This window comes from Schistocerca cancellata, chromosome 3, assembly GCF_023864275.1.
Source record: "Schistocerca cancellata isolate TAMUIC-IGC-003103 chromosome 3, iqSchCanc2.1, whole genome shotgun sequence".
NCBI lineage: Eukaryota > Metazoa > Arthropoda > Insecta > Orthoptera > Acrididae > Schistocerca > Schistocerca cancellata.
Genome location: NC_064628.1, coordinates 705,621,915 through 705,641,477, shown reverse-complemented (window position 1 = coordinate 705,641,477; position 19,563 = coordinate 705,621,915). Strand labels below are relative to the sequence as shown.

Genomic DNA, 19,563 nt, shown 5'->3' with positions numbered 1-19,563 from the left:
GCTTGGTGTCCTAACAGCGCAGACACGTTCGTTTGCCAGTATACATATAATGGAGATCGCGTCTGACGCAGCTGTGGGGAGACGCAGTGGTGTGTGGGCCGAGCTTTGCTGTTCATCGCCACTTGCAGTCGCGAGAACTGCTGTCGGCGGTGCTTCCGTGGCCGTGATCGTCTAGTGGTTAGGACATTGCGTTGTGGCCGCAATAACCCAGGTTCGAATCCTGGTCACGGTAATTTTTAAACTTTTGCCTTGCTGTCGCTGCAGTGACGATTGTGACTCAGTGTTTGAAATCACGGTGCCCTCTTGATTTTTCACTCATGTTCCGCAGGCTGCAGGTGGCACTACCAATTCATTATCAACACGTAATGCCGCCGCACCAGAGCGCGGGCAGCTGCCTGTGTAGTGAATCTCTATTCGAAGAAGGCATTTGTTTGAGGTGCAATGGATGAGCAGCCAGTCGCAGCAGATCAGGAAGCTGTGTCGTGAACTGTTTCTACAAAAGCGATGAACAGTGGCACAGGTAGCGTGGCCGAGCGGTCGTCTGCGTTCGGCAGGGCAGCAGTGCGCACCGCGCTCGGCCGTCCACGCCGCTGCGCGCGCGGAGTGTTTTGTTTACTTCCTCGTCACAGCGCTTCTCAGTCGAACAAGCTGTAATGGCCAACTCTTACAGAAAGAACACTCTTAAGTTCACCTTCTCAAACGAATACGCACGACCCAAAGCACTGGCCGTCGAACGCTTCCTACGCGAAGACGTGAAGATCCCGCGTGACGAACTCATCGGCATACACCTATCGATCATTAGCAGCGTCGTTTATGTTAAGATGACTTCCGACGCTGCCTGCAATGAGATCATTCAAAGGACGCGACATGGACTAAAATTTCGGCACTCCGACGGAAACGTCGGGCCTGTGGATGTCGACCATGCAGGACTTGGCCTTCGGACGATCCGTGTATTCGAACTACCTTTCGAGGTGAATGAAGATGAAGTCATCGCGGCGCTAAGCCCGTTCGGAAAAGTCCAGAGCCACGTAGCCGAGACATGGGCACAGTTTACGACGTATCCGGTACTTAATGGTGTGAGACAAGTCCGAATCGATCTCAAACGGCACGTTCCATCGTACATTTCTATCGGCGGCTGCCGTGCGGTGGTCATATACGACGGACAACCTCGAACTTGTTCCGGTTGTGGCAAAGAAGGACACGTCCGTAATGAATGCCTGCAACGCCGCATCACACAACTACGGCCCGACGATACGACCACCGACAGAACCACGACCACCCTTCCAGTCACCTATGCGGCGACACTGCACGTCCAGCCCTCACAAGGCGCCGTTCATGAGCTTCTCTCTGGTCCGATACACCCGGAGGCGTCCCAGCACCTTGACACCGGCGATGCCGCCCGTGAACATGTCCAACAGCCGGACACACCAACGATAGAAGATGACAAGGATACCAATGAGAGTGTTCTGGAGAATGAAGACCGCATCACAGCACCCGCGGCTTTTGTACCGGAACGACGTGAATCTCTTCCTTCCTCAGACACCGAAACTCATTGCCGAAAGCAGAAGTCGCCCAAACGACGAAAAAAACGCCGCAAGACATCAGACTCGACTATTGAGCCCCCTCCGCAGGACGAAGAGATGCCACATCACTCCGACGGAGAACACGATAACACTTTCTCCTCTGCCACGGAGACGCGTCATCCACAAGACGGTGAACCGTCCAACAGAGATCGTGCGCAAGTCCCGCGCCCAGAAGCCATGGAACATAGCACGCCTGTTGTCACCGACGCCATTGAGCCGACTCGGCCAGCGCTGCCACCTCTCGCCGATGTCGAACCTGTCGGACACCTTTTATGGGCGGATGACACGGATTTCCCACCTCCATCTGATGCGGAAATGAGATCTGCTTCTCCGTTAGACCAACACTAAAATGGGGGAAGTTTCTAGGGCGACTCCTGCGACTTCTATGGACTTCCAGCATCCACCACAACAATCTTCACCAGGTACGAACCTATCGGCAGCACGGATCTCCCATCAGGCGTACCGAATAGCTACTATCAATACTAATAATATCGGCTCCCACGCTAAACTTCAACTGCTCCGTGACACGCTACGAGCAGCGGACATCGACATCGCCCTGTTACAAGAACTGAGAACAGCGACTTGGACTGGGTGTTATGGATATGAGACGTACGCCGCCCCTGCAGCTATGGAACACTCAGGCGCAGCCATCCTCCTTCGAGAAGGAATTGCAGTTTCCGATGTCGCATACCTCCCAACAGCGCGAGGGGTGGCCATAACAGTTGAAGGACTCAAAATCATAAATCTCTACGCCCCATCGGGCACTGATAAACGGAGGGATCGCTCCCATTTCTACGCAGAAGATATAACGCCTTTATTCCTCGGTCGATACGATCATCTCATCGTAGGTGGAGATTTCAACTGTGTTCTCGAGCGCACAGACCAATACCCTCATTTCACCACATGTCCCGAACTTCGCTTCCTCGTCCGCCGCCTTCGTCTCCTCGACACTTGGCGAGTGGTACACGGCGACCGCCCGGGGTATACACACATCACGAGCCACTCCGCCAGCCGACTTGATAGAATATACATCTCTAACGCTCTAAAATCAGATCTCCTCGACGCGGAACGTTGGCCGTCTGCCTTTTCGGATCATGACATCTATATCTGTACCATGAACCTACGTCGACAATCTATATGGCGCAGTGCAGGACCTTGGAAACTCAATGTCGCGCTACTGCGGGACCCTGAATGTCGACAACAGGTCACCGACACGTGGCACACCTGTGTTCGACGCATTATGCGTTACGAGACCACACTGCAGTGGTGGTTGCTGTGCGCCAAACCGGCCATCCGACGCACATTGACACACTATGGCAGAGCCAAAGCCAGGTGGAATCACCATACAACTGATTTCTACTATAGCGCTCTACGTGAACTCATGGATCATCCTCCATCCCCGGATCGCCTCCAAGAAGCTCAACGCATCAAGGCAAAGATTTTATCCTTGGCCAGATGCCGTCTAGAGGGAGCCATTGTACGAGCCCGCAGCCAAGACAGGATTAACGGTGAAGAACCTTCTATGCATCATATTGTTCAAAATGTTCGTCGACGCCGACAGGCTTTAATGACAACTTTAGACTTACCTGATGGACGACGGCTGACTTCGCAAGCTACCATTGCGGATGCATTCACAACGCACTATAGACTTTTCTATCAAGAAGTACCTGCCGGTGCAGAGGCAATTGCTGAGGTTGCCCAGGAGACACTTGGTACTCTAAACGCAGCAGCTGCAACCCTCCTGACTGCTGAAGTGACCACCGACGACGTCCAAGGCGCTGTGGCCAAGGGGTCTCTGAATCGATCTCCCGGCCCGGATGGTTTACCTCTCGAATTTTACAGAACCTTCCAAGATTTGATGATGCCACGATGGAGGGACATGTACTGGGAACTTTTGTCCGGCGCGGCGAACCCGCCACCAATGTTCATGGAAGGCTTACTTGTACCAGTCCCGAAACCCGCAGGAGGAACACGACTCGACAGTTATCGGCCGATCACGTTACTCAATTCGGACTTCAAGATTTTCACACGCCTTCTAGCAGTGCGACTCAAACGTGTCTTACGGGACATTGTTTCCCACGAACAAACATCCTTAGGCGGCGATCGTAATATACAGACAGCCCTCAGTGAATATCGAGATGTGATCGCTGTGGCAACACACTCGCGACTGCCAGGCGCTTTAATCTCCATCGACTTCAAACAAGCGTTTGACCGCGTCAATCATGCATTCCTCAACGCAGTGATGGACCGAATGGCAATTCCCCCGACGTTCACGCAGGTGATTATGCGGCTCCTTCGTGGAGCAACGTCCAGACTTCTCGTCAACGGCAGACTTACGGAACCTATACGGATTGAACGCTCAGTACGGCAGGGTTGTCCATTGTCGACGGTGCTTTATGCCATTGCGATGGAACCACTCATTTGCGGATTACGGCGACGTTTGACAGGTATTCCACTCCGGGATCATATGTTCCGCTGCCGAGCTTATGCGGACGACTTGGCCCTCGTCGTACGTTCAGCGGCTGACGTACAAGCTGCGATGCAGTGGATTACCCGTTACAGTGCAGGGGCAGGGAGCGTTACGAACGTGGCAAAATCATGCGCCATGAAGATCGGCCGCGGCCTTCCCGCAGACAGCGTAGTTCCATTTTAACTGGTGGATACCCTTTGTTGTCTCGGATTGGTGTACACCCGAGACATTCGCCGCACCTCGGCGATTAATTTTCGGGCGCTGCTGCAACGCATCCGGGCCAACATACAAAATCACATACTACGCCCGTTGAATATGTGCCAGAGAGTCACCTTCGTCAATACCCATCTGGCGGCTCGGATACCCCATATAGCGCAGATTCTGCCCATCACTGCGACAATGGCGGCCAGGTTACAGGCGGCATTCGGCTATTTCATTTGTTCTGGACACATCTTCAAAGTCCAGTATGAAGCTCTCACCTTACCGAAGCGGGATGGTGGCCTCGATCTGGTTAATGTGAGAGCCAGGACTACGGCACTTTACACCAATACTATGCTCCGGTTATGGAAAAGCCAAAATGCTAGTTTTACTGGAATGTTGACCACCGAGCTCGCACCTGTTTCGAGACGCCCACCGACGTCTTTGGCACACATCCCACCTCCGATGTCACACATTGGCCGTTTCTTTTTGGAGTACAGCTACATATGCACCGAGCTCCCCAGGACCAGGAAGACGACCACCCGCGACATCTACCGCCTTCTCCGAAAGTCTCCACCCCGCAACCCCGTCGAAACACGTCACCCCCAGGTTTCATGGCCTACAGTTTGGAAAACGATCCACCAACCGTATCACACCACTGACACCACCTCTATGTGGTACCTTCTCGTCAACGGCAAGTATACTACAAGACAGAAACTGCATTGCATCGCACTGGTGGACTCACCCCTGTGCCTCAAGTGCAATGTCGAAGATACAGATTTACATCGTTTTGAGTGTGGGCCAGCAGCAGCTGTCTGGACCCTCGTACAGAAGATTGTGGCTTTCTACCTCCGAGTACCACCACATTACGTTTCTCCCACAATGATGATATATCCCGACACGACCTACTTTCCATCGGCTAAGTGGCACGCCATCACATGGATCAGTGGCATGGCTGTCAACTACCTCTTCCGGGACGACATTGTCGATCCGGCGGACTTTTGGACACGCCTCCAAGTACATCACCACACCCTTCGCCGGCATCGACACTATCGGGCCACTTTCGCGAACTATTTACAGAGCATTTTCACCAACCCGCCTCAAAACTGGAATCTGAACGAACCGTGCCAGCCAAGACTGGACGATCCCACGTTCCCCTTCAATGGTCAATGATAGAATGCATTTTGTTCTAATGGCGCGCCAAAGTGGAGCATGGCGCGGAAAGTATTCCTATTTTATTTCACTTCTCTTTTCTCCTCCTCTTCTAAGTTTTTTTTTCTCCTTACACATGTTTATCCTTTTCACACATAGCTCTCTATCTGCAACCTATTTGTTTTCTTTCTCTTGTGCTCCCAAAAAAAAAAAAAAAACCAAAATAAAAATTTGGTGCTGATGGTGAGACTGTATACTCATTTATGTTAACAAAAAACATAAAAATACAAAAGAAGGCCTTTGCGGAAATATAGCTACCTTTTATGTTTTACGTTTTCAAAGAATATTGTATTATTTTATGAAGAACGTCGTCTTTTATTTTCATACCCAAGAGGTTTTTATTTGTTTTCTAAAAAAAAAAAAACAAAAATAATTAGTAGAGCACTTAAAAAAAAAAGTGGTCAGCGTGACAGAATGTCAAAAATAAAAAAATAAAAAAAAACAAAAAAATAAAAAAAAGAAAAAATAAAAAATAAAAAAAAGGGCAAAGGTCCCGAGTTCGAGTAAAAAAAAAAAAAAGTTGGTAGAGCACTTGCCCGCGAAAGGCGAAGGTCCCGAGTTCGAGTCTCGGTCGGGCACACAGTTTTAATCTGTCAGGAAGTTTCATATCAGCGCACACTCCGCTGAAAAAAAAAAAAAAAAAAAAAAAAAGCGGTCTAAGGCGCTGGTTTAAGGCACCAGTCTCTTCGGAGGCGTGGGTTCGAATCCCACCGCTGCCAATTTTTTCTCGTTTTTTGTGCCATTGCGGTGTTTTCTCGTGGGGTAGAACGCAGCTCCTCTGACCGCCGTGAGGCGTCGGTAGCGTGGCCGAGCGGCCTAAGGCGCTGGTTTCAGGCACCAGTCTCCTCGGAGGCGTGGGTTCGAATCCCACCGCTGCCAATGTTTTCTGTCTCGAAAGCCGGAGCACTGACTACCCGCGACGAAACAGCGCAGCAAGCCGTGAGCGTCTCTTTCTTAAATTGTCGCAGCACAGTGCGCGGTGCAACGACATGATTCACAGGCGCAGTTTGGTGTCATGATGGCTGGCGTTCGTCTCCACGAAATGTGTCCCGAGCATGCCGTTGTACAAAGTGGGAGCGTCTATTTTTACAGTTGTCGTTAAGTAGCGTGCGTATAGCTTGCTGTGTTCGCTGGAGGAGCCCTTGTGCCGTTGTCCGGTGTGGTCTAGTGGCTAGGATACGACTTAGCTCGACTGACGCTCCGCTGACGCTTGCAGAAAACTACGTTAAGTACGATTCGGCGTGACAAGTGACGGCGAGAGCGATGCGACATCTGTCCACCTCTTATCGAGGCACATACCTGTGGTCAACAGACTTGGAGGACTGCAAGACATTGCCACGGGGGTTGAATGCAGCTAACCACACTGCTTGGTGTCCTAACAGCGCAGACACGTTCGTTTGCCAGTATACATATAATGGAGATCGCGTCTGACGCAGCTGTGGGGAGACGCAGTGGTGTGTGGGCCGAGCTTTGCTGTTCATCGCCACTTGCAGTCGCGAGAACTGCTGTCGGCGGTGCTTCCGTGGCCGTGATCGTCTAGTGGTTAGGACATTGCGTTGTGGCCGCAATAACCCAGGTTCGAATCCTGGTCACGGCAATTTTTAAGCTTTTGCCTTGCTGTCGCTGCAGTGACGATTTTGACTCAGTGTTTGAAATCACGGTGCCCTCTTGATTTTTCACTCATGTTCCGCAGGCTGCAGGTGGCACTACCAATTCATTATCAACACGTAATGCCGCCGCACCAGAGCGCGGGCAGCTGCCTGTGTAGTGAATCTCTATTCGAAGAAGGCATTTGTTTGAGGTGCAATGGATGAGCAGCCAGTCGCAGCAGAACAGGAAGCTGTGTCGTGGACTGTTTCTACAAAAGCGATGAACAGTGGCACAGGTAGCGTGGCCGAGCGGTCTAAGGCGCTGGTTTAAGGCACCAGTCTCTTCGGAGGCGTGGGTTCGAATCCCACCGCTGCCAATTTTTTCTCGTTTTTTGTGCCATTGCGGTGTTTTCTCGTGGGGTAGAACGCAGCTCCTCTGACCGCCGTGAGGCGTCGGTAGCGTGGCCGAGCGGCCTAAGGCGCTGGTTTCAGGCACCAGTCTCCTCGGAGGCGTGGGTTCGAATCCCACCGCTGCCAATGTTTTCTGTCTCGAAAGCCGGAGCACTGACTACCCGCGACGAAACAGCGCAGCAAGCCGTGAGCGTCTCTTTCTTAAATTGTCGCAGCACAGTGCGCGGTGCAACGACATGATTCACAGGCGCAGTTTGGTGTCATGATGGCTGGCGTTCGTCTCCACGAAATGTGTCCCGAGCATGCCGTTGTACAAAGTGGGAGCGTCTATTTTTACAGTTGTCGTTAAGTAGCGTGCGTATAGCTTGCTGTGTTCGCTGGAGGAGCCCTTGTGCCGTTGTCCGGTGTGGTCTAGTGGCTAGGATACGACTTAGCTCGACTGACGCTCCGCTGACGCTTGCAGAAAACTACGTTAAGTACGATTCGGCGTGACAAGTGACGGCGAGAGCGATGCGACATCTGTCCACCTCTTATCGAGGCACATACCTGTGGTCAACAGACCTGGAGGACTGCAAGCCATTGCCACGGGGGTTGAATGCAGCTAACCACACTGTTTGGTGTCCTAACAGCGCAGACACGTTCGTTTGCCAGTATACATATAATGGAGATCGCGTCTGACGCAGCTGTGGGGAGACGCAGTGGTGTGTGGGCCGAGCTTTGCTGTTCATCGCCACTTGCAGTCGCGAGAACTGCTGTCGCCGGTGCTTCCGTGGCCGTGATCGTCTAGTGGTTAGGACATTGCGTTGTGGCCGCAATAACCCAGGTTCGAATCCTGGTCACGGCAATTTTTAAGCTTTTGCCTTGCTGTCGCTGCAGTGACGATTGTGACTCAGTGTTTGAAATCACGGTGCCCTCTTGATTTTTCACTCATGTTCCGCAGGCTGCAGGTGGCACTACCAATTCATTATCAACACGTAATGCCGCCGCACCAGAGCGCGGGCAGCTGCCTGTGTAGTGAATCTCTATTCGAAGAAGGCATTTGTTTGAGGTGCAATGGATGAGCAGCCAGTCGCAGCAGAACAGGAAGCTGTGTCGTGGACTGTTTCTACAAAAGCGATGGACAGTGGCACAGGTAGCGTGGCCGAGCGGTCTAAGGCGCTGGTTTAAGGCACCAGTCTCTTCGGAGGCGTGGGTTCGAATCCCACCGCTGCCAATTTTTTCTCGTTTTTTGTGCCATTGCGGTGTTTTCTCGTGGGGTAGAACGCAGCTCCTCTGACCGCCGTGAGGCGTCGGTAGCGTGGCCGATTGGCCTAAGGCGCTGGTTTCAGGCACCAGTCTCCTCGGAGGCGTGGGTTCGAATCCCACCGCTGCCAATGTTTTCTGTCTCGAAAGCCGGAGCACTGACTACCCGCGACGAAACAGCGCAGCAAGCCGTGAGCGTCTCTTTCTTAAATTGTCGCAGCACAGTGCGCGGTGCAACGACATGATTCACAGGCGCAGTTTGGTGTCATGATGGCTGGCGTTCGTCTCCACGAAATGTGTCCCGAGCATGCCGTTGTACAAAGTGGGAGCGTCTATTTTTACAGTTGTCGTTAAGTAGCGTGCGTATAGCTTGCTGTGTTCGCTGGAGGAGCCCTTGTGCCGTTGTCCGGTGTGGTCTAGTGGCTAGGATACGACTTAGCTCGACTGACGCTCCGCTGACGCTTGCAGAAAACTACGTTAAGTACGATTCGGCGTGACAAGTGACGGCGAGAGCGATGCGACATCTGTCCACCTCTTATCGAGGCACATACCTGTGGTCAACAGACTTGGAGGACTGCAAGACATTGCCACGGGGGTTGAATGCAGCTAACCACACTGCTTGGTGTCCTAACAGCGCAGACACGTTCGTTTGCCAGTATACATATAATGGAGATCGCGTCTGACGCAGCTGTGGGGAGACGCAGTGGTGTGTGGGCCGAGCTTTGCTGTTCATCGCCACTTGCAGTCGCGAGAACTGCTGTCGGCGGTGCTTCCGTGGCCGTGATCGTCTAGTGGTTAGGACATTGCGTTGTGGCCGCAATAACCCAGGTTCGAATCCTGGTCACGGCAATTTTTAAGCTTTTGCCTTGCTGTCGCTGCAGTGACGATTGTGACTCAGTGTTTGAAATCACGGTGCCCTCTTGATTTTTCACTCATGTTCCACAGGCTGCAGGTGGCACTACCAATTCATTATCAACACGTAATGCCGCCGCACCAGAGCGCGGGCAGCTGCCTGTGTAGTGAATCTCTATTCGAAGAGGGCATTTGTTTGAGGTGCAATGGATGAGCAGCCAGTCGCAGCAGAACAGGAAGCTGTGTCGTGGACTGTTTCTACAAAAGCGATGAACAGTGGCACAGGTAGCGTGGCCGAGCGGTCTAAGGCGCTGGTTTAAGGCACCAGTCACTTCGGAGGCGTGGGTTCGAATCCCACCGCTGCCAATTTTTTCTAGTTTTTTGTGCCATTGCGGTGTTTTCTCGTGGGGTAGAACGCAGCTCCTCTGACCGCCGTGAGGCGTCGGTAGCGTGGCCGAGCGGCCTAAGGCGCTGGTTTCAGGCACCAGTCTCCTCGGAGGCGTGGGTTCGAATCCCACCGCTGCCAATGTTTTCTGTCTCGAAAGCCGGAGCACTGACTACCCGCGACGAAAGAGCGCAGCAAGCCGTGAGCGTCTCTTTCTTAAATTGTCGCAGCACAGTGCGCGGTGCAACGACATGATTCACAGGCGCAGTTTGGTGTCATGATGGCTGGCGTTCGTCTCCACGAAATGTGTCCCGAGCATGCCGTTGTACAAAGTGGGAGCGTCTATTTTTACAGTTGTCGTTAAGTAGCGTGCGTATAGCTTGCTGTGTTCGCTGGAGGAGCCCTTGTGCCGTTGTCCGGTGTGGTCTAGTGGCTAGGATACGACTTAGCTCGACTGACGCTCCGCTGACGCTTGCAGAAAACTACGTTAAGTACGATTCGGCGTGACAAGTGACGGCGAGAGCGATGCGACATCTGTCCACCTCTTATCGAGGCACATACCTGTGGTCAACAGACTTGGAGGACTGCAAGACATTGCCACGGGGGTTGAATGCAGCTAACCACACTGCTTGGTGTCCTAACAGCGCAGACACGTTCGTTTGCCAGTATACATATAATGGAGATCGCGTCTGACGCAGCTGTGGGGAGACGCAGTGGTGTGTGGGCCGAGCTTTGCTGTTCATCGCCACTTGCAGTCGCGAGAACTGCTGTCGGCGGTGCTTCCGTGGCCGTGATCGTCTAGTGGTTAGGACATTGCGTTGTGGCCGCAATAACCCAGGTTCGAATCCTGGTCACGGCAATTTTTAAGCTCTTGCCTTGCTGTCGCTGCAGTGACGATTGTGACTCAGTGTTTGAAATCACGGTGCCCTCTTGATTTTTCACTCATGTTCCGCAGGCTGCAGGTGGCACTACCAATTCATTATCAACACGTAATGCCGCCGCACCAGAGCGCGGGCAGCTGCCTGTGTAGTGAATCTCCATTCGAAGAAGGCATTTGTTTGAGGTGCAATGGATGAGCAGCCAGTCGCAGCAGAACAGGAAGCTGTGTCGTGGACTGTTTCTACAAAAGCGATGAACAGTGGCACAGGTAGCGTGGCCGAGCGGTCTAAGGCGCTGGTTTAAGGCACCAGTCTCTTCGGAGGCGTGGGTTCGAATCCAACCGCTGCCAATTTTTTCTCGTTTTTTGTGCCATTGCGGTGTTTTCTCGTGGGGTAGAACGCAGCTCCTCTGACCGCCGTGAGGCGTCGGTAGCGTGGCCGAGCGGCCTAAGGCGCTGGTTTCAGGCACCAGTCTCCTCGGAGGCGTGGGTTCGAATCCCACCGCTGCCAATGTTTTCTGTCTCGAAAGCCGGAGCACTGACTACCCGCGACGAAAGAGCGCAGCAAGCCGTGAGCGTCTCTTTCTTAAATTGTCGCAGCACAGTGCGCGGTGCAACGACATGATTCACAGGGGCAGTTTGGTGTCATGATGGCTGGCGTTCGTCTCCACGAAATGTGTCCCGAGCATGCCGTTGTACAAAGTGGGAGCGTCTATTTTTACAGTTGTCGTTAAGTAGCGTGCGTATAGCTTGCTGTGTTCGCTGGAGGAGCCCTTGTGCCGTTGTCCGGTGTGGTCTAGTGGCTAGGATACGACTTAGCTCGACTGACGCTCCGCTGACGCTTGCAGAAAACTACGTTAAGTACGATTCGGCGTGACAAGTGACGGCGAGAGCGATGCGACATCTGTCCACCTCTTATCGAGGCACATACCTGTGGTCAACAGACTTGGAGGACTGCAAGACATTGCCACGGGGGTTGAATGCAGCTAACCACACTGCTTGGTGTCCTAACAGCGCAGACACGTTCGTTTGCCAGTATACATATAATGGAGATCGCGTCTGACGCAGCTGTGGGGAGACGCAGTGGTGTGTGGGCCGAGCTTTGCTGTTCATCGCCACTTGCAGTCGCGAGAACTGCTGTCGGCGGTGCTTCCGTGGCCGTGATCGTCTAGTGGTTAGGACATTGCGTTGTGGCCGCAATAACCCAGGTTCGAATCCTGGTCACGGCAATTTTTAAGCTCTTGCCTTGCTGTCGCTGCAGTGACGATTGTGACTCAGTGTTTGAAATCACGGTGCCCTCTTGATTTTTCACTCATGTTCCGCAGGCTGCAGGTGGCACTACCAATTCATTATCAACACGTAATGCCGCCGCACCAGAGCGCGGGCAGCTGCCTGTGTAGTGAATCTCCATTCGAAGAAGGCATTTGTTTGAGGTGCAATGGATGAGCAGCCAGTCGCAGCAGAACAGGAAGCTGTGTCGTGGACTGTTTCTACAAAAGCGATGAACAGTGGCACAGGTAGCGTGGCCGAGCGGTCTAAGGCGCTGGTTTAAGACACCAGTCTCTTCGGAGGCGTGGGTTCGAATCCCACCGCTGCCAATTTTTTCTCGTTTTTTGTGCCATTGCGGTGTTTTCTCGTGGGGTAGAACGCAGCTCCTCTGACCGCCGTGAGGCGTCGGTAGCGTGGCCGAGCGGCCTAAGGCGCTGGTTTCAGGCACCAGTCTCCTCGGAGGCGTGGGTTCGAATCCCACCGCTGCCAATGTTTTCTGTCTCGAAAGCCGGAGCACTGACTACCCGCGACGAAACAGCGCAGCAAGCCGTGAGCGTCTCTTTCTTAAATTGTCGCAGCACAGTGCGCGGTGCAACGACATGATTCACAGGGGCAGTTTGGTGTCATGATGGCTGGCGTTCGTCTCCACGAAATGTGTCCCGAGCATGCCGTTGTACAAAGTGGGAGCGTCTATTTTTACAGTTGTCGTTAAGTAGCGTGCGTATAGCTTGCTGTGTTCGCTGGAGGAGCCCTTGTGCCGTTGTCCGGTGTGGTCTAGTGGCTAGGATACGACTTAGCTCGACTGACGCTCCGCTGACGCTTGCAGAAAACTACGTTAAGTACGATTCGGCGTGACAAGTGACGGCGAGAGCGATGCGACATCTGTCCACCTCTTATCGAGGCACATACCTGTGGTCAACAGACTTGGAGGACTGCAAGACATTGCCACGGGGGTTGAATGCAGCTAACCACACTGCTTGGTGTCCTAACAGCGCAGACACGTTCGTTTGCCAGTATACATATAATGGAGATCGCGTCTGACGCAGCTGTGGGGAGACGCAGTGGTGTGTGGGCCGAGCTTTGCTGTTCATCGCCACTTGCAGTCGCGAGAACTGCTGTCGGCGGTGCTTCCGTGGCCGTGATCGTCTAGTGGTTAGGACATTGCGTTGTGGCCGCAATAACCCAGGTTCGAATCCTGGTCACGGCAATTTTTAAGCTCTTGCCTTGCTGTCGCTGCAGTGACGATTGTGACTCAGTGTTTGAAATCACGGTGCCCTCTTGATTTTTCACTCATGTTCCGCAGGCTGCAGGTGGCACTACCAATTCATTATCAACACGTAATGCCGCCGCACCAGAGCGCGGGCAGCTGCCTGTGTAGTGAATCTCCATTCGAAGAAGGCATTTGTTTGAGGTGCAATGGATGAGCAGCCAGTCGCAGCAGAACAGGAAGCTGTGTCGTGGACTGTTTCTACAAAAGCGATGAACAGTGGCACAGGTAGCGTGGCCGAGCGGTCTAAGGCGCTGGTTTAAGGCACCAGTCTCTTCGGAGGCGTGGGTTCGAATCCCACCGCTGCCAATTTTTTCTCGTTTTTTGTGCCATTGCGGTGTTTTCTCGTGGGGTAGAACGCAGCTCCTCTGACCGCCGTGAGGCGTCGGTAGCGTGGCCGAGCGGCCTAAGGCGCTGGTTTCAGGCACCAGTCTCCTCGGAGGCGTGGGTTCGAATCCCACCGCTGCCAATGTTTTCTGTCTCGAAAGCCGGAGCACTGACTACCCGCGACGAAAGAGCGCAGCAAGCCGTGAGCGTCTCTTTCTTAAATTGTCGCAGCACAGTGCGCGGTGCAACGACATGATTCACAGGGGCAGTTTGGTGTCATGATGGCTGGCGTTCGTCTCCACGAAATGTGTCCCGAGCATGCCGTTGTACAAAGTGGGAGCGTCTATTTTTACAGTTGTCGTTAAGTAGCGTGCGTATAGCTTGCTGTGTTCGCTGGAGGAGCCCTTGTGCCGTTGTCCGGTGTGGTCTAGTGGCTAGGATACGACTTAGCTCGACTGACGCTCCGCTGACGCTTGCAGAAAACTACGTTAAGTACGATTCGGCGTGACAAGTGACGGCGAGAGCGATGCGACATCTGTCCACCTCTTATCGAGGCACATACCTGTGGTCAACAGACTTGGAGGACTGCAAGACATTGCCACGGGGGTTGAATGCAGCTAACCACACTGCTTGGTGTCCTAACAGCGCAGACACGTTCGTTTGCCAGTATACATATAATGGAGATCGCGTCTGACGCAGCTGTGGGGAGACGCAGTGGTGTGTGGGCCGAGCTTTGCTGTTCATCGCCACTTGCAGTCGCGAGAACTGCTGTCGGCGGTGCTTCCGTGGCCGTGATCGTCTAGTGGTTAGGACATTGCGTTGTGGCCGCAATAACCCAGGTTCGAATCCTGGTCACGGCAATTTTTAAGCTCTTGCCTTGCTGTCGCTGCAGTGACGATTGTGACTCAGTGTTTGAAATCACGGTGCCCTCTTGATTTTTCACTCATGTTCCGCAGGCTGCAGGTGGCACTACCAATTCATTATCAACACGTAATGCCGCCGCACCAGAGCGCGGGCAGCTGCCTGTGTAGTGAATCTCCATTCGAAGAAGGCATTTGTTTGAGGTGCAATGGATGAGCAGCCAGTCGCAGCAGAACAGGAAGCTGTGTCGTGGACTGTTTCTACAAAAGCGATGAACAGTGGCACAGGTAGCGTGGCCGAGCGGTCTAAGGCGCTGGTTTAAGGCACCAGTCTCTTCGGAGGCGTGGGTTCGAATCCCACCGCTGCCAATTTTTTCTCGTTTTTTGTGCCATTGCGGTGTTTTCTCGTGGGGTAGAACGCAGCTCCTCTGACCGCCGTGAGGCGTCGGTAGCGTGGCCGAGCGGCCTAAGGCGCTGGTTTCAGACACCAGTCTCCTCGGAGGCGTGGGTTCGAATCCCACCGCTGCCAATGTTTTCTGTCTCGAAAGCCGGAGCACTGACTACCCGCGACGAAAGAGCGCAGCAAGCCGTGAGCGTCTCTTTCTTAAATTGTCGCAGCACAGTGCGCGGTGCAACGACATGATTCACAGGGGCAGTTTGGTGTCATGATGGCTGGCGTTCGTCTCCACGAAATGTGTCCCGAGCATGCCGTTGTACAAAGTGGGAGCGTCTATTTTTACAGTTGTCGTTAAGTAGCGTGCGTATAGCTTGCTGTGTTCGCTGGAGGAGCCCTTGTGCCGTTGTCCGGTGTGGTCTAGTGGCTAGGATACGACTTAGCTCGACTGACGCTCCGCTGACGCTTGCAGAAAACTACGTTAAGTACGATTCGGCGTGACAAGTGACGGCGAGAGCGATGCGACATCTGTCCACCTCTTATCGAGGCACATACCTGTGGTCAACAGACTTGGAGGACTGCAAGACATTGCCACGGGGGTTGAATGCAGCTAACCACACTGCTTGGTGTCCTAACAGCGCAGACACGTTCGTTTGCCAGTATACATATAATGGAGATCGCGTCTGACGCAGCTGTGGGGAGACGCAGTGGTGTGTGGGCCGAGCTTTGCTGTTCATCGCCACTTGCAGTCGCGAGAACTGCTGTCGGCGGTGCTTCCGTGGCCGTGATCGTCTAGTGGTTAGGACATTGCGTTGTGGCCGCAATAACCCAGGTTCGAATCCTGGTCACGGCAATTTTTAAGCTCTTGCCTTGCTGTCGCTGCAGTGACGATTGTGACTCAGTGTTTGAAATCACGGTGCCCTCTTGATTTTTCACTCATGTTCCGCAGGCTGCAGGTGGCACTACCAATTCATTATCAACACGTAATGCCGCCGCACCAGAGCGCGGGCAGCTGCCTGTGTAGTGAATCTCCATTCGAAGAAGGCATTTGTTTGAGGTGCAATGGATGAGCAGCCAGTCGCAGCAGAACAGGAAGCTGTGTCGTGGACTGTTTCTACAAAAGCGATGAACAGTGGCACAGGTAGCGTGGCCGAGCGGTCTAAGGCGCTGGTTTAAGGCACCAGTCTCTTCGGAGGCGTGGGTTCGAATCCCACCGCTGCCAATTTTTTCTCGTTTTTTGTGCCATTGCGGTGTTTTCTCGTGGGGTAGAACGCAGCTCCTCTGACCGCCGTGAGGCGTCGGTAGCGTGGCCGAGCGGCCTAAGGCGCTGGTTTCAGGCACCAGTCTCCTCGGAGGCGTGGGTTCGAATCCCACCGCTGCCAATGTTTTCTGTCTCGAAAGCCGGAGCACTGACTACCCGCGACGAAAGAGCGCAGCAAGCCGTGAGCGTCTCTTTCTTAAATTGTCGCAGCACAGTGCGCGGTGCAACGACATGATTCACAGGGGCAGTTTGGTGTCATGATGGCTGGCGTTCGTCTCCACGAAATGTGTCCCGAGCATGCCGTTGTACAAAGTGGGAGCGTCTATTTTTACAGTTGTCGTTAAGTAGCGTGCGTATAGCTTGCTGTGTTCGCTGGAGGAGCCCTTGTGCCGTTGTCCGGTGTGGTCTAGTGGCTAGGATACGACTTAGCTCGACTGACGCTCCGCTGACGCTTGCAGAAAACTACGTTAAGTACGATTCGGCGTGACAAGTGACGGCGAGAGCGATGCGACATCTGTCCACCTCTTATCGAGGCACATACCTGTGGTCAACAGACTTGGAGGACTGCAAGACATTGCCACGGGGGTTGAATGCAGCTAACCACACTGCTTGGTGTCCTAACAGCGCAGACACGTTCGTTTGCCAGTATACATATAATGGAGATCGCGTCTGACGCAGCTGTGGGGAGACGCAGTGGTGTGTGGGCCGAGCTTTGCTGTTCATCGCCACTTGCAGTCGCGAGAACTGCTGTCGGCGGTGCTTCCGTGGCCGTGATCGTCTAGTGGTTAGGACATTGCGTTGTGGCCGCAATAACCCAGGTTCGAATCCTGGTCACGGCAATTTTTAAGCTCTTGCCTTGCTGTCGCTGCAGTGACGATTGTGACTCAGTGTTTGAAATCACGGTGCCCTCTTGATTTTTCACTCATGTTCCGCAGGCTGCAGGTGGCACTACCAATTCATTATCAACACGTAATGCCGCCGCACCAGAGCGCGGGCAGCTGCCTGTGTAGTGAATCTCCATTCGAAGAAGGCATTTGTTTGAGGTGCAATGGATGAGCAGCCAGTCGCAGCAGAACAGGAAGCTGTGTCGTGGACTGTTTCTACAAAAGCGATGAACAGTGGCACAGGTAGCGTGGCCGAGCGGTCTAAGGCGCTGGTTTAAGGCACCAGTCTCTTCGGAGGCGTGGGTTCGAATCCCACCGCTGCCAATTTTTTCTCGTTTTTTGTGCCATTGCGGTGTTTTCTCGTGGGGTAGAACGCAGCTCCTCTGACCGCCGTGAGGCGTCGGTAGCGTGGCCGAGCGGCCTAAGGCGCTGGTTTCAGGCACCAGTCTCCTCGGAGGCGTGGGTTCGAATCCCACCGCTGCCAATGTTTTCTGTCTCGAAAGCCGGAGCACTGACTACCCGCGACGAAAGAGCGCAGCAAGCCGTGAGCGTCTCTTTCTTAAATTGTCGCAGCACAGTGCGCGGTGCAACGACATGATTCACAGGGGCAGTTTGGTGTCATGATGGCTGGCGTTCGTCTCCACGAAATGTGTCCCGAGCATGCCGTTGTACAAAGTGGGAGCGTCTATTTTTACAGTTGTCGTTAAGTAGCGTGCGTATAGATTGCTGTGTTCGCTGGAGGAGCCCTTGTGCCGTTGTCCGGTGTGGTCTAGTGGCTAGGATACGACTTAGCTCGACTGACGCTCCGCTGACGCTTGCAGAAAACTACGTTAAGTACGATTCGGCGTGACAAGTGACGGCGAGAGCGATGCGACATCTGTCCACCTCTTATCGAGGCACATACCTGTGGTCAACAGACCTGGAGGACTGCAAGCCATTGCCACGGGGGTTGAATGCAGCTAACCACACTGTTTGGTGTCCTAACAGCGCAGACACGTTCGTTTGCCAGTATACATATAATGGAGATCGCGTCTGACGCAGCTGTGGGGAGACGCAGTGGTGTGTGGGCCGAGCTTTGCTGTTCATCGCCACTTGCAGTCGCGAGAACTGCTGTCGCCGGTGCTTCCGTGGCCGTGATCGTCTAGTGGTTAGGACATTGCGTTGTGGCCGCAATAACCCAGGTTCGAATCCTGGTCACGGCAATTTTTAAGCTTTTGCCTTGCTGTCGCTGCAGTGACGATTGTGACTCAGTGTTTGAAATCACGGTGCCCTCTTGATTTTTCACTCATGTTCCGCAGGCTGCAGGTGGCACTACCAATTCATTATCAACACGTAATGCCGCCGCACCAGAGCGCGGGCAGCTGCCTGTGTAGTGAATCTCCATTCGAAGAAGGCATTTGTTTTAGGTGCAATGGATGAGCAGCCAGTCGCAGCAGAACAGGAAGCTGTGTCGTGGACTGTTTCTACAAAAGCGATGAACAGTGGCACAGGTAGCGTGGCCGAGCGGTCTAAGGCGCTGGTTTAAGGCACCAGTCTCTTCGGAGGCGTGGGTTCGAATCCCACCGCTGCCAATTTTTTCTCGTTTTTTGTGCCATTGCGGTGTTTTCTCGTGGGGTAGAACGCAGCTCCTCTGACCGCCGTGAGGCGTCGGTAGCGTGGCCGAGCGGTCTAAGGCGCTGGTTTCAGGCACCAGTCTCCTCGGAGGCGTGGGTTCGAATCCCACCGCTGCCAATGTTTTCTGTCTCGAAAGCCGGAGCACTGACTACCCGCGACGAAAGAGCGCAGCAAGCCGTGAGCGTCTCTTTCTTAAATTGTCGCAGCACAGTGCGCGGTGCAACGACATGATTCACAGGCGCAGTTTGGTGTCATGATGGCTGGCGTTCGTCTCCACGAAATGTGTCCCGAGCATGCCGTTGTACAAAGTGGGAGCGTCTATTTTTACAGTTGTCGTTAAGTAGCGTGCGTATAGCTTGCTGTGTTCGCTGGAGGAGCCCTTGTGCCGTTGTCCGGTGTGGTCTAGTGGCTAGGATACGACTTAGCTCGACTGACGCTCCGCTGACGCTTGCAGAAAACTACGTTAAGTACGATTCGGCGTGACAAGTGACGGCGAGAGCGATGCGACATCTGTCCACCTCTTATCGAGGCACATACCTGTGGTCAACAGACCTGGAGGACTGCAAGCCATTGCCACGGGGGTTGAATGCAGCTAACCACACTGTTTGGTGTCCTAACAGCGCAGACACGTTCGTTTGCCAGTATACATATAATGGAGATCGCGTCTGACGCAGCTGTGGGGAGACGCAGTGGTGTGTGGGCCGAGCTTTGCTGTTCATCGCCACTTGCAGTCGCGAGAACTGCTGTCGCCGGTGCTTCCGTGGCCGTGATCGTCTAGTGGTTAGGACATTGCTTTGTGGCCGCAATAACCCAGGTTCGAATCCTGGTCACGGCAATTTTTAAGCTTTTGCCTTGCTGTCGCTGCAGT

At 53.6% G+C, this 19,563-nt stretch overlaps 33 non-coding genes across 33 annotated transcripts; all 33 read left to right on the top strand.

Moving 5' to 3' along the window:
• Positions 1–160: 160 nt before the first annotated feature.
• On the top strand, positions 161–232 carry Trnah-gug (transfer RNA histidin (anticodon GUG)). Its single transcript has one exon. It is a non-coding gene; the product is annotated as a tRNA-His (tRNA).
• Positions 233–6,260: 6,028 nt separating this feature from the next.
• Trnal-cag (transfer RNA leucine (anticodon CAG)) lies at positions 6,261–6,342 on the top strand. Its single transcript has one exon. It is a non-coding gene; the product is annotated as a tRNA-Leu (tRNA).
• A 646-nt stretch (positions 6,343–6,988) lies between these two features.
• Trnah-gug (transfer RNA histidin (anticodon GUG)) lies at positions 6,989–7,060 on the top strand. The gene has a single exon. It is a non-coding gene; the product is annotated as a tRNA-His (tRNA).
• A 287-nt stretch (positions 7,061–7,347) lies between these two features.
• Positions 7,348–7,429, top strand: Trnal-aag (transfer RNA leucine (anticodon AAG)). Its single transcript has one exon. It is a non-coding gene; the product is annotated as a tRNA-Leu (tRNA).
• A 78-nt stretch (positions 7,430–7,507) lies between these two features.
• Trnal-cag (transfer RNA leucine (anticodon CAG)) lies at positions 7,508–7,589 on the top strand. The gene has a single exon. It is a non-coding gene; the product is annotated as a tRNA-Leu (tRNA).
• A 646-nt stretch (positions 7,590–8,235) lies between these two features.
• Trnah-gug (transfer RNA histidin (anticodon GUG)) lies at positions 8,236–8,307 on the top strand. Its single transcript has one exon. It is a non-coding gene; the product is annotated as a tRNA-His (tRNA).
• A 287-nt stretch (positions 8,308–8,594) lies between these two features.
• On the top strand, positions 8,595–8,676 carry Trnal-aag (transfer RNA leucine (anticodon AAG)). The gene has a single exon. It is a non-coding gene; the product is annotated as a tRNA-Leu (tRNA).
• A 78-nt stretch (positions 8,677–8,754) lies between these two features.
• Positions 8,755–8,836, top strand: Trnal-cag (transfer RNA leucine (anticodon CAG)). Its single transcript has one exon. It is a non-coding gene; the product is annotated as a tRNA-Leu (tRNA).
• Positions 8,837–9,482: 646 nt separating this feature from the next.
• Positions 9,483–9,554, top strand: Trnah-gug (transfer RNA histidin (anticodon GUG)). Its single transcript has one exon. It is a non-coding gene; the product is annotated as a tRNA-His (tRNA).
• A 287-nt stretch (positions 9,555–9,841) lies between these two features.
• Trnal-aag (transfer RNA leucine (anticodon AAG)) lies at positions 9,842–9,923 on the top strand. The gene has a single exon. It is a non-coding gene; the product is annotated as a tRNA-Leu (tRNA).
• Positions 9,924–10,001: 78 nt separating this feature from the next.
• Trnal-cag (transfer RNA leucine (anticodon CAG)) lies at positions 10,002–10,083 on the top strand. The gene has a single exon. It is a non-coding gene; the product is annotated as a tRNA-Leu (tRNA).
• Positions 10,084–10,729: 646 nt separating this feature from the next.
• Positions 10,730–10,801, top strand: Trnah-gug (transfer RNA histidin (anticodon GUG)). The gene has a single exon. It is a non-coding gene; the product is annotated as a tRNA-His (tRNA).
• A 287-nt stretch (positions 10,802–11,088) lies between these two features.
• Trnal-aag (transfer RNA leucine (anticodon AAG)) lies at positions 11,089–11,170 on the top strand. Its single transcript has one exon. It is a non-coding gene; the product is annotated as a tRNA-Leu (tRNA).
• A 78-nt stretch (positions 11,171–11,248) lies between these two features.
• Positions 11,249–11,330, top strand: Trnal-cag (transfer RNA leucine (anticodon CAG)). The gene has a single exon. It is a non-coding gene; the product is annotated as a tRNA-Leu (tRNA).
• Positions 11,331–11,976: 646 nt separating this feature from the next.
• Positions 11,977–12,048, top strand: Trnah-gug (transfer RNA histidin (anticodon GUG)). Its single transcript has one exon. It is a non-coding gene; the product is annotated as a tRNA-His (tRNA).
• A 287-nt stretch (positions 12,049–12,335) lies between these two features.
• On the top strand, positions 12,336–12,417 carry Trnal-aag (transfer RNA leucine (anticodon AAG)). The gene has a single exon. It is a non-coding gene; the product is annotated as a tRNA-Leu (tRNA).
• A 78-nt stretch (positions 12,418–12,495) lies between these two features.
• Trnal-cag (transfer RNA leucine (anticodon CAG)) lies at positions 12,496–12,577 on the top strand. Its single transcript has one exon. It is a non-coding gene; the product is annotated as a tRNA-Leu (tRNA).
• A 646-nt stretch (positions 12,578–13,223) lies between these two features.
• Positions 13,224–13,295, top strand: Trnah-gug (transfer RNA histidin (anticodon GUG)). The gene has a single exon. It is a non-coding gene; the product is annotated as a tRNA-His (tRNA).
• Positions 13,296–13,582: 287 nt separating this feature from the next.
• On the top strand, positions 13,583–13,664 carry Trnal-aag (transfer RNA leucine (anticodon AAG)). Its single transcript has one exon. It is a non-coding gene; the product is annotated as a tRNA-Leu (tRNA).
• Positions 13,665–13,742: 78 nt separating this feature from the next.
• On the top strand, positions 13,743–13,824 carry Trnal-cag (transfer RNA leucine (anticodon CAG)). Its single transcript has one exon. It is a non-coding gene; the product is annotated as a tRNA-Leu (tRNA).
• Positions 13,825–14,470: 646 nt separating this feature from the next.
• Trnah-gug (transfer RNA histidin (anticodon GUG)) lies at positions 14,471–14,542 on the top strand. Its single transcript has one exon. It is a non-coding gene; the product is annotated as a tRNA-His (tRNA).
• Positions 14,543–14,829: 287 nt separating this feature from the next.
• Trnal-aag (transfer RNA leucine (anticodon AAG)) lies at positions 14,830–14,911 on the top strand. The gene has a single exon. It is a non-coding gene; the product is annotated as a tRNA-Leu (tRNA).
• Positions 14,912–14,989: 78 nt separating this feature from the next.
• On the top strand, positions 14,990–15,071 carry Trnal-cag (transfer RNA leucine (anticodon CAG)). Its single transcript has one exon. It is a non-coding gene; the product is annotated as a tRNA-Leu (tRNA).
• Positions 15,072–15,717: 646 nt separating this feature from the next.
• On the top strand, positions 15,718–15,789 carry Trnah-gug (transfer RNA histidin (anticodon GUG)). Its single transcript has one exon. It is a non-coding gene; the product is annotated as a tRNA-His (tRNA).
• Positions 15,790–16,076: 287 nt separating this feature from the next.
• Positions 16,077–16,158, top strand: Trnal-aag (transfer RNA leucine (anticodon AAG)). Its single transcript has one exon. It is a non-coding gene; the product is annotated as a tRNA-Leu (tRNA).
• Positions 16,159–16,236: 78 nt separating this feature from the next.
• Trnal-cag (transfer RNA leucine (anticodon CAG)) lies at positions 16,237–16,318 on the top strand. Its single transcript has one exon. It is a non-coding gene; the product is annotated as a tRNA-Leu (tRNA).
• Positions 16,319–16,964: 646 nt separating this feature from the next.
• Trnah-gug (transfer RNA histidin (anticodon GUG)) lies at positions 16,965–17,036 on the top strand. The gene has a single exon. It is a non-coding gene; the product is annotated as a tRNA-His (tRNA).
• Positions 17,037–17,323: 287 nt separating this feature from the next.
• Trnal-aag (transfer RNA leucine (anticodon AAG)) lies at positions 17,324–17,405 on the top strand. The gene has a single exon. It is a non-coding gene; the product is annotated as a tRNA-Leu (tRNA).
• A 78-nt stretch (positions 17,406–17,483) lies between these two features.
• Trnal-cag (transfer RNA leucine (anticodon CAG)) lies at positions 17,484–17,565 on the top strand. Its single transcript has one exon. It is a non-coding gene; the product is annotated as a tRNA-Leu (tRNA).
• A 646-nt stretch (positions 17,566–18,211) lies between these two features.
• On the top strand, positions 18,212–18,283 carry Trnah-gug (transfer RNA histidin (anticodon GUG)). The gene has a single exon. It is a non-coding gene; the product is annotated as a tRNA-His (tRNA).
• A 287-nt stretch (positions 18,284–18,570) lies between these two features.
• On the top strand, positions 18,571–18,652 carry Trnal-aag (transfer RNA leucine (anticodon AAG)). The gene has a single exon. It is a non-coding gene; the product is annotated as a tRNA-Leu (tRNA).
• Positions 18,653–18,730: 78 nt separating this feature from the next.
• On the top strand, positions 18,731–18,812 carry Trnal-cag (transfer RNA leucine (anticodon CAG)). The gene has a single exon. It is a non-coding gene; the product is annotated as a tRNA-Leu (tRNA).
• Positions 18,813–19,458: 646 nt separating this feature from the next.
• On the top strand, positions 19,459–19,530 carry Trnah-gug (transfer RNA histidin (anticodon GUG)). Its single transcript has one exon. It is a non-coding gene; the product is annotated as a tRNA-His (tRNA).
• The last annotated feature ends 33 nt before the right edge of the window (positions 19,531–19,563 follow it).